This window comes from Nicotiana tomentosiformis, chromosome 11, assembly GCF_000390325.3.
Source record: "Nicotiana tomentosiformis chromosome 11, ASM39032v3, whole genome shotgun sequence".
Taxonomy (NCBI): domain Eukaryota; kingdom Viridiplantae; phylum Streptophyta; class Magnoliopsida; order Solanales; family Solanaceae; genus Nicotiana; species Nicotiana tomentosiformis.
The window spans coordinates 7,264,951-7,280,581 of NC_090822.1; the positions used below are offsets into that span (position 1 = coordinate 7,264,951).

Consider the following 15,631-nt stretch of genomic DNA (forward strand, 5'->3'; position numbering starts at 1 on the left):
CGGGTGAGTTCCGTGACGGTTTCAGATCATTTTTCCTTGTTTTGCAACTGCTGGAACTGATATCTGGTATTGTTCTTTGCGAACGCGAAGGGTATCACGCGTTCGCGAAGAAGGATTTTGGATGGCTGGGATTTTCCCATCGCGAACGCGATGAAGAAGACGCGAACGCGAAGAAGGGAGCTGGGGAAAGACTACGCGAGCGCGAGTGGACAGAAGCGAACGTGAAGAGGAAAGGGAGTTGGAGGCCTGCCTGGCGTTAAGCCTTCGCGAATGCGGCTCGTGTCTCGCGAACGCGAAGGGCAGAGGTAGGAAGGCATCACGAACGCGATGAGGATATCGCGAACACGAAGAAGGAATCTTGGCAGCACATTTTTTTGTGCTTCGCGAACGCGAAGCTATGGTCGCGAACGCGATGAAGGAATTTCTGGGCAGAATTAAAAGTTCCAAAACGGGGTTTTTGAGTTCATAACACAAAATCAAATTGGGAGCTCGGTAGAAGGCGATTTTTGGAGAGATTCTTGCGTGGGTGTTTGGGCTAAGTGATTCTTATCCAGTTTTGATTAATTTCCATGATTATGTTTTTGAATTCATCATTTAATGGGTGAACTAGGTTGAAAAATTTAGAAAACCCTCTTGGTTTAAATTGAGAATTGAGGGTTGAGTTGAGGCCGGATTTTTGTAAACTTGGTATGGTTAGACTCGTGGTTGAATGGGATTTCGGATTTTATAACTTTTGTCGGGTTCCGAGGCGTGGGCCCCACGAGTGAGTTTTGAGCTAAATTTCGAATATTTATGGAAAATTAGTATTTTCTTATGTAATTAATTTCAATAAATTTTATTGACTGAATCGAATTATTTGTGGATAGATTCGAGGCATTTGGAGGCCAATTCACGAGGAAAGACATTGCAGGGTAAAAGAATTTCACGGTTTAAGGTAAGTTATAGTTTTAAATCTGGTCCTAAGGGTATGACACCCCGAATTTTTGTATAATGTGATTGTTTTGGAGGTGACGCATATGCTGGGTGACGGGCGTGTGTGCATGCACCTAGGGGATTGTGACTTGGTCCGTCCCATAAAACTGAAAAGTTGAATAACTTGTTGTTAGCTATATGCTCTCTATGTGTTGAAGAAATTTGACTGTAAATCATATTAAAAATCATGTTGAGGCTGGTTTATTTTATCAAATGAATTAAAAATTATAATTTTCTTATCAGTTTTCCAAGTTAAATTTGTTTGACAAGTTTAACTTATACACTCCGCTAGTGTACTAATAGTGTAATATTTCTTTACACTATCATGTCTCTGTTATATGTGGTAATATTCCACTTGCCTTATTTATTTTAATTTTTATGGAGCGTTACCTGAATATATCTTTTGGGAGAGACCTAATACTATAATTATCATATTTCTTTACATTATCATGTCTCTGTTATATGTGATAACATTCCGCTCGCCTTATTTTTTTTCATTTTTTATGGAGCGTTACCTATAAATATCTTTTGGGAGAGAGCTAATACTGTAAATTATTACTGTTAGTGTGTATGAGTTAAATAACTCATAAATATTTCAAGTGTGGTCTTTCTGTTAGATGTACTTATAAGCGCTATTTGAATGATTGTAGAGGTGCAAGCTCAGAGTACTTGCAAAGCAGAAAGCAATACATTCCCTGGAATATGCATTACCAAACCACCATGCAGAAAAGCATGTATCAGCGAGGCATTTACTGATGGAAAATGTAGCAAAATCCTCAGAAGGTGCATTGGCTATAAGCCATGTGTATTTGATGAGAAGATGACTAAACTGGAGCTGAAACTTTGGCTGAGGAAGCAAAAACTTTGGCTGCAACTTTGCTTGAAGAAGAGATAATGGATAACTAATTAGAGAATAGAGGAAAGGATTAATTCAGTGTCGCACATAATAAAGTTGTTGCCTTTCTTAAAAGTGTAGCTAATGTTGTGCTCTAACTCGCTTTTAGTAGCCTTTTGTTACACTTTAAATAAGTGTGGCACTTTAATCCTTTGTGTGTAACGACCCGACTGGTCGTTTGGAGCATTTATGCTCCTTTCAACTATTTGAAATCTTGAATAACTTCCTACGAGGTATTATGACTTGTGTGAATTGTCGGTTTTGGGTTTAAGGTATTTTGGAGTTAGCTTGGAAGGATGAATTTTCATGTTGGAAGCTTAAGTTGAAATAGTTGACCGCATATTGACTTATGTGTAAACGATCTCGGAATTTAATTCTGATGATTTCAATAGCTCTGTATGGTGGTTATGAACTTAGGAGCGTGTCCGAAAAATTATTTGGAAGTCCGTAGTGGAATTGGGCTTGAAATGCCGAAACTAAAATTTTGGGAAGTTTGACGGGGGGATGACTTTTTGATATCAGGGTTGAAATCTGATTCTGAAAATTTTAATAGGTTCGTTATGTCATTTATGACTTGTGTGCAAAATTTGAGGTCAATCGGACGTGATTTGATAGGTTTCAGCGTCGTTTGTAGAGATTGAAAGTTTCAAAGTTCATTAGCGTTGCATCTATTTGTGATTAATGTTTCTAATGTTGTCGGACGTGATTTGAAAACTCGACTAAGTTCATATGATGTTTTAGGACTTGTAGGTATATTTGGTTGAGGTGTCGGGTGAGTTCCGTGACGGTTTCAGATCATTTTTCCTTGTTTTGCAACTGCTGGAACTGATATCTGGTATTGTTCTTTGCGAACGCGAAGGGTATCACGCGTTCGCGAAGAAGGATTTTGGATGGCTGGGATTTTCCCATCGCGAACGCGATGAAGAAGACGCGAACGCGAAGAAGGGAGCTGGGGAAAGACTACGGAGCGCGAGTGGACAGAAGCGAACGTGAAGAGGAAAGGGAGTTGGAGGCCTGCCTGGCGTTAAGCCTTCGCGAATGCGGCTCGTGTCTCGCGAACGCGAAGGGCAGAGGTAGGAAGGCATCACGAACGCGATGAGGATATCGCGAACACGAAGAAGGAATCTTGGCAGCACATTTTTTTGTGCTTCGCGAACGCGAAGCTATGGTCGCGAACGCGATGAAGGAATTTCTGGGCAGAATTAAAAGTTCCAAAACGGGGTTTTTGAGTTCATAACACAAAATCAAATTGGGAGCTCGGTAGAAGGCAATTTTTGGATAGATTCTTGTGTGGGTGTTTGGGATAAGTGATTCTTATCCAGTTTTGATTAATTTCCATGATTATGTTTTTGAATTCATCATTTAATGGGTGAACTAGGTTGAAAAATTTAGAAAACCCTCTTGGTTTAAATTGAAGATTTGAGGGTCGAGTTGAGGACGGATTTTTGTAAACTTGGTATGGTTAGACTCGTGGTTGAATGGGATTTCGGATTTTATAACTTTTGTCGGGTTCCGAGGCGTGGGCCCCACAGGTGAGTTTTGAGCTAAATTTCGAATATTTATGGAAAATTAGTATTTTCTTATGGAATTAATTTCAATAAATTTTATTGACTGAATCAAATTATTTGTGGATAGATTCGAGGCGTTTGGAGGCCAATTCACGAGGAAAGACATTGCAGAGTAAAAGAATTTCACGGTTTAAGGTAAGTTATAGTTTTAAATCTGGTCCTGAGGGTATGGCACCCCGAATTTTTGTATAATGTGATTGTTTTGGAGGTGATGCATCTGCTGGGTGACGGGCGTGTGGGCATGCACCTAGGGGATTGTGATTTGGTCCGTCCCATAAAACTAAAAAGTTAAATAACTTGTTGTTAGCTATATGCTCTCTATGTGTTGAAGAAATTTGACTGTAAATCATATTAAAAATCATGTTGAGGCTGGTTTATATTATCAAATGAATTAAAAATTATAATTTTCTTATCAGTTTTCCAAGTTAAATTTGTTTGACAAGTTTAACTTATACACTCCGCTAGTGTACTAATAGTGTAATATTTCTTTAACCTATCATGTCTCTGTTATATGAGGTAATATTCCACTTGCCTTATTTATTTTAATTTTTATGGAGTGTTACCTGAATATATCTTTTGGGAGAGACCTAATACTATAATTATCATATTTCTTTACATTATCATGTCTCTGTTATATATGATAACATTCCGCTCGCCTTATTTTTTTCATTTTTTATGGAGCGTTACCTATAAATATCTTTTGGGAGAGAGCTAATACTGTAAATTATTACTGTTAGTGTGTATGAGTTAAATAACTCATAAATATTTCAAGTGTGGTCTTTCTGTTAGATGTACTTATAAGCGCTATTTGAATGATCGTAGAGGTGCAAGCTCAGAGTACTTGCAAAGCAGAAAGCAATACATTCCCTGGAATATGCATTACCAAACCACCATGCAGAAAAGCATGTATCAGCGAGCCATTTACTGATGGAAAATGTAGCAAAATCCTCAGAAGGTGCATTGGCTATAAGCCATGTGTATTTGATGAGAAGATGACTAAACTGGAGCTGAAACTTTGGCTGAGGAAGCAAAAACTTTGGCTGCAACTTTGCTTGAAGAAGAGATAATGGATAACTAATTAGAGAATAGAGGAAAGGATTAATTCAGTGTCGCACATAATAAAGTTGTTGCCTTTCTTAAAAGTGTAGCTAATGTTGTGCTCTAACTCGCTTTTAGTAGCATTTTGTTACACTTTAAATAAGTGTGGCACTTTAATCCTTTGTGTGTAACGACCCGACTGGTCGTTTGGAGCATTTATGCTCCTTTCAACTATTTGAAATCTTGAATAACTTTCTACGAGGTATTATGACTTGTGTGAATTGTCGGTTTTGGGTTTAAGGTATTTTGGAGTTAGCTTGGAAGGATGAATTTTCATGTAGGAAGCTTAAGTTGAAATAGTTGACCGCATATTGACTTATGTGTAAACGATCTCGGAATTTAATTCTGATGATTTCAATAGCTCTGTATGGTGGTTATGAACTTAGGAACGTGTCCGAAAAATTATTTGGAAGTCCGTAGTGGAATTGGGCTTGAAATGCCGAAACTAAAATTTTGGGAAGTTTGACGGGGGGATGACTTTTTGATATCAGGGTTGAAATCTGATTCTGAAAATTTTAATAGGTTCGTTATGTCATTTATGACTTGTGTGCAAAATTTGAGGTCAATCGGACGTGATTTGATAGGTTTCAGCGTCGTTTGTAGAGATTGGAAGTTTCAAAGTTCATTAGGGTTGCATCTATTTGTGATTCGTGTTTTTAATGTTGTCGGACGTGATTTGAAAACTCGACTAAGTTCATATGATGTTTTAGGACTTGTTGGTATATTTGGTTGAGGTGTCGGGTGAGTTCCGTGACGGTTTCAGATCATTTTTCCTTGTTTTGCAACTGCTGGAACTGATATCTGGTATTGTTCTTTGCGAACGCGAAGGGTATCATGCGTTCGCGAAGAAGGATTTTGGATGGCTGGGATTTTCCCATCGCGAACGCGATGAAGAAGACGCGAACGCGAAGAAGGGAGCTGGGGAAAGACTACGCGAGCGCGAGTGGACAGAAGCGAACGTGAAGAGGAAAGGGAGTTGGAGGCCTGCCTGGCGTTAAGCCTTCACGAATGCGGCTCGTATCTCGCGAACGCGAAGGGCAGAGGTAGGAAGGCATCACGAACACGATGAGGATATCGCGAACACGAAGAAGGAATCTTGGCAGCACATTTTTTTGTGCTTCGCGAACGCGAAGCTATGGTCGCGAATGCGATGAAGGAATTTCTGGGCAGAATTAAAAGTTCCAAAACGGGGTTTTTGAGTTCATAACACAAAATCAAATTGGGAGCTCGGTAGAAGGCGATTTTTGGAGAAATTCTTGGGTGTTTGGGGTAAGTGATTCTTATCCAGTTTTGATTAATTTTCATGATTATGTTTTTGAATTCATCATTTAATGGGTGAACTAGGTTGAAAAATTTAGAAAACCCTCTTGGTTTAAATTGAAGATTTGAGGGTCGAGTTGAGGCCGGATTTTTGTAAACTTGGTATGGTTAGACTCGTGGTTGAATGGGATTTCGGATTTTATAACTTTTGTCGGGTTCCGAGGCGTGGGCCCCACGGGTGAGTTTTGAGCTAAATTTCGAATATTTATGGAAAATTAGTATTTTCTTATGTAATTAATTTCAATAAATTTTATTGACTGAATCGAATTATTTGTGGATAGATTCGAGGCGTTTGGAGGCCAATTCACGAGGAAAGACATTGCAGGGTAAAAGAATTTCACGGTTTAAGGTAAGTTATAGTTTTAAATCTGGTCCTAAGGGTATGGCACCCCGAATTTTTGTATAATGTGATTGTTTTGGAGGTGATGCATATGCTGGGTGACGGGCGTGTGTGTATGCACCTAGGGAATTGTGACTTGGTCCGTCCCATAAAACTGAAAAGTTGAATAACTTGTTGTTAGCTATATGCTCTCTATGTGTTGAAGAAATTTGACTGTAAATCATATTAAAAATCATGTTGAGGCTGGTTTATTTTATCAAATGAATTAAAAATTATAATTTTCTTATCAGTTTTCCAAGTTAAATTTGTTTGACAAGTTTAACTTATACACTCCGCTAGTGTACTAATAGTGTAATATTTCTTTACACTATCATGTCTCTGTTATATGTGGTAATATTCCACTTGCCTTATTTATTTTAATTTTTATGGAGCGTTACCTGAATATATCTTTTGGGAGAGACCTAATACTATAATTATCATATTTCTTTACATTATCATGTCTCTGTTATATGTGATAACATTCCGCTCGCCATATTTTTTTCATTTTTTATGGAGCGTTACCTATAAATATCTTTTGGGAGAGAGCTAATACTGTAAATTATTACTGTTAGTGTGTATGAGTTAAATAACTCATAAATATTTCAAGTGTGGTCTTTCTGTTAGATGTACTTATAAGCGCTATTTGAATGATTGTAGAGGTGCAAGCTCAGAGTACTTGCAAAGCAGAAAGCAATACATTCCCTGGAATATGCATTACCAAACCACCATGCAGAAAAGCATGTATCAGCGAGGCATTTACTGATGGAAAATGTAGCAAAATCCTCAGAAGGTGCATTGGCTATAAGCCATGTGTATTTGATGAGAAGATGACTAAACTGGAGCTGAAACTTTGGCTGAGGAAGCAAAAACTTTGGCTGCAACTTTGCTTGAAGAAGAGATAATGGATAACTAATTAGAGAATAAAGGAAAGGATTAATTCAGTGTCGCACATAATAAAGTTGTTGCCTTTCTTAAAAGTGTAGCTAATGTTGTGCTCTAACTCGCTTTTAGTAGCCTTTTGTTACACTTTAAATAAGTGTGGCACTTTAATCCTTTGTGTGTAACGACCCGACTGGTCGTTTGGAGCATTTATGCTCCTTTCAACTATTTGAAATCTTGAATAACTTCCTACGAGGTATTATGACTTGTGTGAATTGTCGGGTTTGGGTTTAAGGTATTTTGGAGTTAGCTTGGAAGGATGAATTTTCATGTTGGAAGCTTAAGTTGAAATAGTTGACCGCATATTGACTTATGTGTAAACGATCTCGGAATTTAATTCTGATGATTTCAATAGCTCTGTATGGTGGTTATGAACTTAGGAGCGTGTCCGAAAAATTATTTGGAAAGTCCGTAGTGGAATTGGGCTTGAAATGCCGAAACTAAAATTTTGGGAAGTTTGACGGGGGGATGACTTTTTGATATCAGGGTTGAAATCTGATTCTGAAAATTTTAATAGGTTCGTTATGTCATTTATGACTTGTGTGCAAAATTTGAGGTCAATCGGACGTGATTTGATAGGTTTCAGCGTCGTTTGTAGAGATTGGAAGTTTCAAAGTTCATTAGGGTTGCATCTATTTGTGATTCGTGTTTTTAATGTTGTCGGACGTGATTTGAAAACTCGACTAAGTTCATATGATGTTTTAGGACTTGTTGGTATATTTGGTTGAGGTGTCGGGTGAGTTCCGTGACGGTTTCAGATCATTTTTCCTTGTTTTGCAACTGCTGGAACTGATATCTGGTATTGTTCTTTGCGAACGCGACGTTCGCGAAGAAGGATTTTGGATGGCTGGGATTTGCCCATCGCGAACGCGATGAAGAAGACGCGAACGTGAAGAAGGGAGCTAGGGAAAGCCTACGCGAGCGCGAGTGGACAGACGCGAACGCGAAGAGGAAAGAGAGTTGGAGGCCTGCCTGGCGTTAAGCCTTCGCGAATGCGGCTCGTGTCTCGCGAACGCGAAGGGCAGAGGTAGGACGGCATCACGAACGCGATGAGGATATCGTGAACACGAAGAAGGAATCTTGGCAGCACATTTTTTTGTGCTTCGCGAACGCGAAGATATGGTCGTGAACGCGATGAAGGAATTTCTTCGCAGAATTAAAAGTTCCAAAACGGGGTTTTTGTGTTCATAACACAAAATCAAATTGGGAGCTCGGTAGAAGGCGATTTTTAGAGAGATTCTTGCGTGGGTGTTTGGGGTAAGTGATTCTTATCCAGTTTTAATTAATTTCCATGATTATGTTTTTGAATTCATCATTTAATGGGTGAACTAAGTTGAAACATTTAGAAAACCCTCTTGGTTTAAATTGAAGATTTGAGGGTCGAGTTGAGACCGGATTTTTGTAAAATTGGTATGGTTAGACTCGTGGTTGAATGGAATTTCGGATTTTATAACTTTTATCGGGTTCCGTGGCGTGGGCCCCACGGGTGAGTTTTGAGCTAAATTTCGAATATTTATGGAAAATTAGTATTTTCTTATGTAATTAATTTCAATAAATTTTATTGACTGAATCGAATTATTTATGGATAGATTCGAGGCATTTGGAGGCCAATTCACGAGGAAAGACATTGCAGGGTAAAAGAATTTTACGGTTTAAAGTAAGTAATAGTTTTAAATCTGGTCCTGAGGGTATGACACCCCGAATTTTTGTATAATGTGATTGTTTTGGAGGTGACGCATATGCTAGGGGATTGTGACTTGGTCCGTCCCATAAAACTGAAAAGTTGAATAACTTATTGTTAGCTATCTGCTCTCTATGTGTTGAAGAAATTTGACTATAAATCATATTAAAAATCATGTTGAGGCTGGTTTATATTATCAAATGAATTAAAAATTATAATTTTCTTATCAGTTTTCCAAGTTAAATTTGTTTGACAAGTTTAATAATTTTCTTATCAGTTTTCCAAGTTAAATTTGTTTGACAAGTTTAACTTATACACTCCGCTAGTGTACTAATAGTGTAATATTTCTTTACACTATCATGTCTCTGTTATATGTGGTAATATTCCACTTGCCTTTTTTATTTTAATTTTTATGGAGCGTTACCTGTATATATCTTTTGGGAGAGACCTTATACTATAATTATCATATTTCTTTTCATTATCATGTCTCTATTATATGTGATAACATTCCGCTCGCCTTATTTTTTTCATTTTTTATGGAGCGTTAACTGTAAATATCTTTTGGGAGAGAGCTAATACTGTAAATTATTACTGTTAGTGTGTATGAGTTAAATAACTCATAAATATTTCAAGTGTGGTCTTTCTGTTAGATGTACTTCTAAGCGCTATTTGAATGATTGTAGAGGTACATGCTCAGAGTACTTGCAGAGCAGAAAGCAATACATTCCCTGGAATATGCATTACTAAACCACCATGCAGAAAAACATGTATCAGCGAGGCATTTGCTGATGGAAAATGTAGCAAAATACTCAGAAGGTGCATTGGCTATAAGCCATGTGTATTTGATGAGAAGATGACTAAACTGGAGCTGAAACTTTGGCTGAGGAAGTAAAACCTTTGGCTGCAACTTTGCTTGAAGAAGAGATAATGGATAACTAATTAGAGATTAGAGGAAAGGATTAATTCAGTGTTGCACATAATAAAGTTGTTGCCTTTCTTAAAAGTGTAGCTAATGTTGTGCTCTAACTCTCTTTTAGTAGCCTTTTGTTACACTTTAAATAAGTGTGGCACTTCAATCCTTTGTGTGTAACGATCCGACCAGTCGTTTTGAGCATTTATGCTCCTTTCAACTATTTGAAGTTTTGAATAACTTTCTACGAGGTATTATGACTTGTGTGAATTGTCGGTTTTGGTTTTAAGATATTTTGGAGTTAGCTTGGAAGGATGAATTTTCATGTTGGAAGCTTAAGTTGAAATAGTTGACCGCATATTGACTTATGTGTAAACGATCTCGGAATTTAATTCTGATAATTTCAATAACTCTGTATGGTGGTTTTGGACCTAGGAGTGTGTCCGAAAAATTATTTGGAGGTCCGTAGTGGAATTAGGCTTGAAATGCCGAAAGTTAAACTTTGGGAAGTTTGACGAGGGGGATGACTTTTTGATATCAGGGTTGAAATCTGATTCTGAAAATTTTAATAGGTCTGTTATGTCATTTATGACTTGTGTGCAAAATTTGAGGTCAATCGGACGTGATTTGATAGGTTTCGGCGTCGTTTGTAGAAATTGGAAGTTTCAAAGTTCACTAGGGTTACATTTATTTGTGATTCGTGTTTTTAGTGTTGTCGGACGTGATTTTGAAACTCGACTAAGTTCGTATGATGTTTTAGGACTCTTTGGTATATTTGGTTGAGGTGTCGGGTGAGTTCCGGGACGGTTTCAGATCATTTTTCCTTGTTTTGCAACTGCTGGAACTGATATCTGGTATTGTTCTTTGCGAACGCAAAGGGTCTCACGCGTTCGCGAAGAAGGATTTTGGATGGCTGGGATTTGCCTACCGCGAACACGATAAGCAAGACGCGAACGCGAAGAAGGAAGCTGGGGAAAGCCTATGCTAGCATGAGTGGACAGATGCGAACGCAAAGAGGAAAGGGAGTTGGAGGCCTGCCTGGCGTTAAGCCTTCGCGGATGCGTCTTGGCAGCACATTTTTTTGTGCTTCGCGAATGCGAAGCTATGGTCGCGAACGCGATGAAGGAATTTCTGGGCAGAATTAAAAGTTTCAAAACGGGGGTTTTGAGTTCATAACACAAAATCAAATTGGGAGCTCGGTAGAAGGCGATTTTTGGAGAGATACTTGCGTGGGTGTTTGGGGTAAGTGATTCTTATCCAGTTTTGATTAATTTCCATAATTATGTGTTTGAATTCATCATTTAATGGGTGAACTAAGTTGAAAAATTTAGAAAACCTTATTGGTTTAAATTGAAGATTTGAGGGTCGAGTTGAGGCCGGATTTTTGTAAAATTGGTATGGTTAGACTCGTGGTTGAATGGGCTTTCGGATTTTGTAACTTTTGTCGGGTTTCGAGGCGTGGGTCCCACGGGTGAGTTTTGAACTAAATTTCGAATTTTTATGGAAAATTAGTATTTTCTTATGGAATTAATTTCAATAAATTTTATTGACTGAATCGAATTATTTGTGGATAGATTCGAGCCATTTGGAGGCCAATTCACGAGGAAAGACATTGCAGGGTAAAAGAATTTCACGGTTTAAGGTAAGTATTAATTTTAAATATGGTCCTGAGGGTATGAAACCCCGAATTTTTGTATAATGTGATTGTTTTAGAGGTGACACATATGCTGGGTGACAGGCGTGTGGGCATGCACCAAGGGGATTGTGACTTGGTCCGTCCCATAAAACTGAAAAGTTGAATAACTTGTTGTTAGCTATATGCTCTCTATGTGTTGAAGAAATTTGACTGTAAATCATATTAAAAATCATGTTGAGGCTGGTTTATATTATCAAATGAATTAAAAATTATAATTTTCTTATCAGTTTTCCAAGTTAAATTCGTTTGACAACTTTAACTAATACACTCCGCTAGTGTACTAATAGTGTAATATTTCTTTACACTATCATGTCTCTGTTATATGTGGTAATATTCCACTTGCCTTATTTATTTTAATTTTTATGGAGCGTTACCTGTATATATCTTTTGGGAGAGACCTAATACTATAATTATCATATTTCTTTACATTATCATGTCTCTGTTATATGTGATAACATTCCGCTCGCCTTATTTTTTCATTTTTTATGGAGCGTTACCTATAAATATCTTTTGGGAGAGAGCTAATACTGTAAATTATTACTGTTAGTGTGTATGAGTTAAATACCTCTTAAATATTTCAAGTGTGGTCTTTCTGTTAGATGTACTTATAAGCGCTATTTGAATGATTGTAGAGGTGCAAACTCAGAGTACTTGCAAAGCAGAAAGCAAAACATTCCCTGGAATATGCATTACCAAACCACCTTAATTATCATATTTCTTTACATTATCATGTCTCTGTTATATGTGATAACATTCCGCTCGCCTTATTTTTTCATTTTTTATGGAGCGTTACATATAAATATCTTTTGGGAGAGCGCTAATACTGTAAATTGTTACTGTTAGTATGTATGAGTTAAATACCTCATAAATATTTCAAGTGTGGTCTTTCTGTTAGATGTACTTATAAGCGCTATTTGAATGATTGTAGAGGTGCAAGCTCAGAGTACTTGCAAAGCAGAAAGCAATACATTCCCTGGAATATGCATTACCAAACCACCATGCAGAAAAGCATGTATCAGCGAGGGATTTACTGATGGAAAATGTAGCAAAGCCATGTGTATTTGATGAGAAGATGACTAAACTGGAGCTGAAACTTTGCTTGAAGAAGAGATAATGGATAACTAATTAGAGATTAGAGGAAAGGATTAATTCAGTGTCGCACATAATAAAGTTGTTGCCTTTCTTAAGAGTGTAGCTAATGTTGTGCTCTAACTCGCTTTTAGTAGCCTTTTGTTACACTTTAAATAAGTGTGGCACTTCAATCGTTTTGAGCATTTATGCTCCTTTCAACTATTTGAAATCTTGAATAACTTCCTACGAGGTATTATGACTTGTGTGAATTGTCGGTTTTGGTTTTAAGGTATTTTGGAGTTAGCTTGGAAGGATGAATTTTCATGTTGGAAGCTTAAGTTGAAATAGTTGACCGGATATTGACTTATGTGTAAACGATCTCGGAATTTAATTCTGATGATTCCAATAGCTCTGTATGGTGGTTTTGGACATAGGAGCGTGTACGAAAAATTATTTGGAGGTCCGTAGTGGAATTAGGTTTGAAATACCGAAAATTAAATTTTGGGAAGTTTGACAGGGGGGATGACTTTTTGATATCAGGGTTGAAATCTGATTCTTAAAATTTTAATAGGTCCGTTATGTCATTTATACCTTGTGTGCAAAATCTGAGGTCAATCGGACGTGATTTGATAGGTTTCGGCGTCGTTTGTAGAAATTGGAAGTTTCAAAGTTTATTAGGGTTGCATCTATTTTTGATTCATATTTTTAGTATTGTCGGACGTGATTTGAAGACGCGTCTAAGTTTGTATGATGTTTTAGGACTTGTTGGTATATTTGGTTGAGGTGTCAGGTGAGTTTCGAGACGGTTTCAGATCATTTTGCCTTGTTTTGCAACTGCTGGAACTGATATACGGTATTGTTCTTTGCGAATGCAAAGGTTCTCACGTGTTCGCGCAGAAGGATTTTGGATGGCTGGGATTTGCCCATCACGAAAGCGATGAAGAAGACGCAAACGCGAAGAAGGGAACTGGGGAAAGCCTACGCGAGCGTGAGTGGACAGACGCGAACGCGAAGAGGAAAGGGAGTTGGAGGCCTGCCTGGCGTTAAGCCTACGCGAATGCGGCTCGTGTCTCGCGAACGCGAAGGGCAAAGGTAGGAAGGCATCATGAACGCGATGAGGATATCGCGAAAACGAAGAAGGAATCTTGGCAACACATTTTTTTGTGCTTCGCGAACGCAAAGCTATGGTCGCGAACGCGATGAAAGAATTTCTGGGCAGAATTAAAAGTTCCAAAACGGGGGTTTTGAGTTCATAACACAAAATCAAATTGGGAGCTCGGTAGAAGGCGATTTTTGGAGAGATTCTTGCGTGGGTGTTTGAGGTAAGTGATTCTTATCCAGTTTTGATTAATTTTCATGATTATGTTTTTGAATCTATCATTTAATGGGTGAACTAAGTTAAAAAATTTATAAAACCCTCTTGGTTTAAATTGAAGATTTGAGGGTCGAGTTGAGGCCGGATTTTTGTAAAATTGGTATGGTTAGACTCGTAATTGAATGAGCTGTTGAATTTTATAATTTTTGTCGGGTTCTGAGGCTTGGGCCCCACAGGTGAGTTTTGAGCTATATTTCGGAATTTTATGGAAAATTAGTATTTTCTTATGGAATTAATTCCAATAAATTTTATTGACGGAATCGAATTATTTGTGGATAGATTCGAGGCGTTTGGAGGCCAATTCACGAGGAAAGACATTGCAGGGTAAAAGAATTTCACGGTTTAAGGTAAGTAATAGTTTTAAATCTGGTCCTGAGGGTATGATACCCCGAATTTTTGTATAATGTGATTATTTTGGAGATGACGCATATGTTGGGTGAAGGGCATGTGGGCATGCACCTAGGGGATTGCGACTTGGTCCGTCCCATAAAACTGGAAAGTTGAATAACTTGTTGTTAGTTATATGCTCTCTATGTGTTGAAAAAATTTGGCTGTAAATCATATTAAAAATCATGTTGAGGCTGGTTTATATTATCAAATGTATTAAAAATTGTAATTTTCTTATCAGTTTTCCAAGTTAAATTTGTTTGACAAGTTTAACTTATACACTCCGCTAGTGTACTAATAGTGTAATATTTCTTTACACTATCATGTCCCTGTTATATGTGGTTAATTCCCACTTGCCTTATTTATTTAATTTTTATGGAGCGTTACATGTATATATATTTTGGGAGAGACCTAATACTATAATTATCATATTTCTTTACATTATCATGTCTCTGTTATATGTGATAACATTCCGCTCGCCTTATTTTATCATTTTTTATGGAGCGTTACCTATAAATATCTTTTGGGAGAGAGCTAATACTGTAAATTATTACTGTTAGTGTGTATGAGTTAAATACATCATAAATTTTTCAAGTGTGGTCTTTCTGTTTGATGTACTTATAAGCGCTATTTGAATGATTTTAGAGGTGCAAGCTCAGATTATTTGCAAAGCAGAAAGCAATACATTCCATGGAATATGCATTACCAACCCACCATGCAGAAAAGCATGTATCAGTGAGGGATTTACTGATGGAAAATGTAGCAAAATCCTCAGAAGGTGCGTTGGCTATAAGCCATGTGTATTTGATGAGAAGATGAATAATCTGGAGCTGAAGATTTGGCTGAGGAAGCAAAAACTTTGGCTGCAACTTTGCTTGAAGAAGATATAATGGATAACTAATTAGAGATTAGAGGAAAGGTTTAATTCAGTGTCGCACATAATAAAGTTGTTGCCTTTCTTAAAAGTGTAGCTAATGTTGTGCTCTAACTCGCTTTTAGCAGCCTTTTGTTACACTTTAAATAAGTGTGGCACTTCAATCCTTTGTGCAATAATATTGCTGTATCGACCCGACCGGTCGTTTTGAGCATTTATGCTCCTTTCAACTATTTGAAGTATTGAATAACTTTTACGAGGTATTATGACTTGTGTGAATTGTCGATTTTGGTTTTAAGGTATTTTGGAGTTAGCTTGGAAGGATGAATTTTCATGTTGGAAGCTTAAGTTGAAATAGTTGACCGTATATTGACTTATGTGTAAACGGTCTCCGAATTTAATTCTGATGATTCCAATAGCTCTGTATGTTGGATTTGGACTTAGGAGCGTGTCCGAAAAATTATTT

At 37.5% G+C, this 15,631-nt stretch overlaps 2 long non-coding RNA genes across 2 annotated transcripts; both read left to right on the forward strand.

The window, feature by feature from the left end:
- Positions 1–879: 879 nt before the first annotated feature.
- On the forward strand, positions 880–2,119 carry LOC104086994 (uncharacterized). Its single transcript, XR_011412082.1, has 2 exons — positions 880–934; positions 1,623–2,119. It is a non-coding gene; the product is annotated as an uncharacterized lncRNA (long non-coding RNA).
- Positions 2,120–5,816: 3,697 nt separating this feature from the next.
- Positions 5,817–7,386, forward strand: LOC138900802 (uncharacterized). The gene is made up of 2 exons (XR_011412081.1): positions 5,817–6,202; positions 6,890–7,386. It is a non-coding gene; the product is annotated as an uncharacterized lncRNA (long non-coding RNA).
- Positions 7,387–15,631: the final 8,245 nt, after the last annotated feature.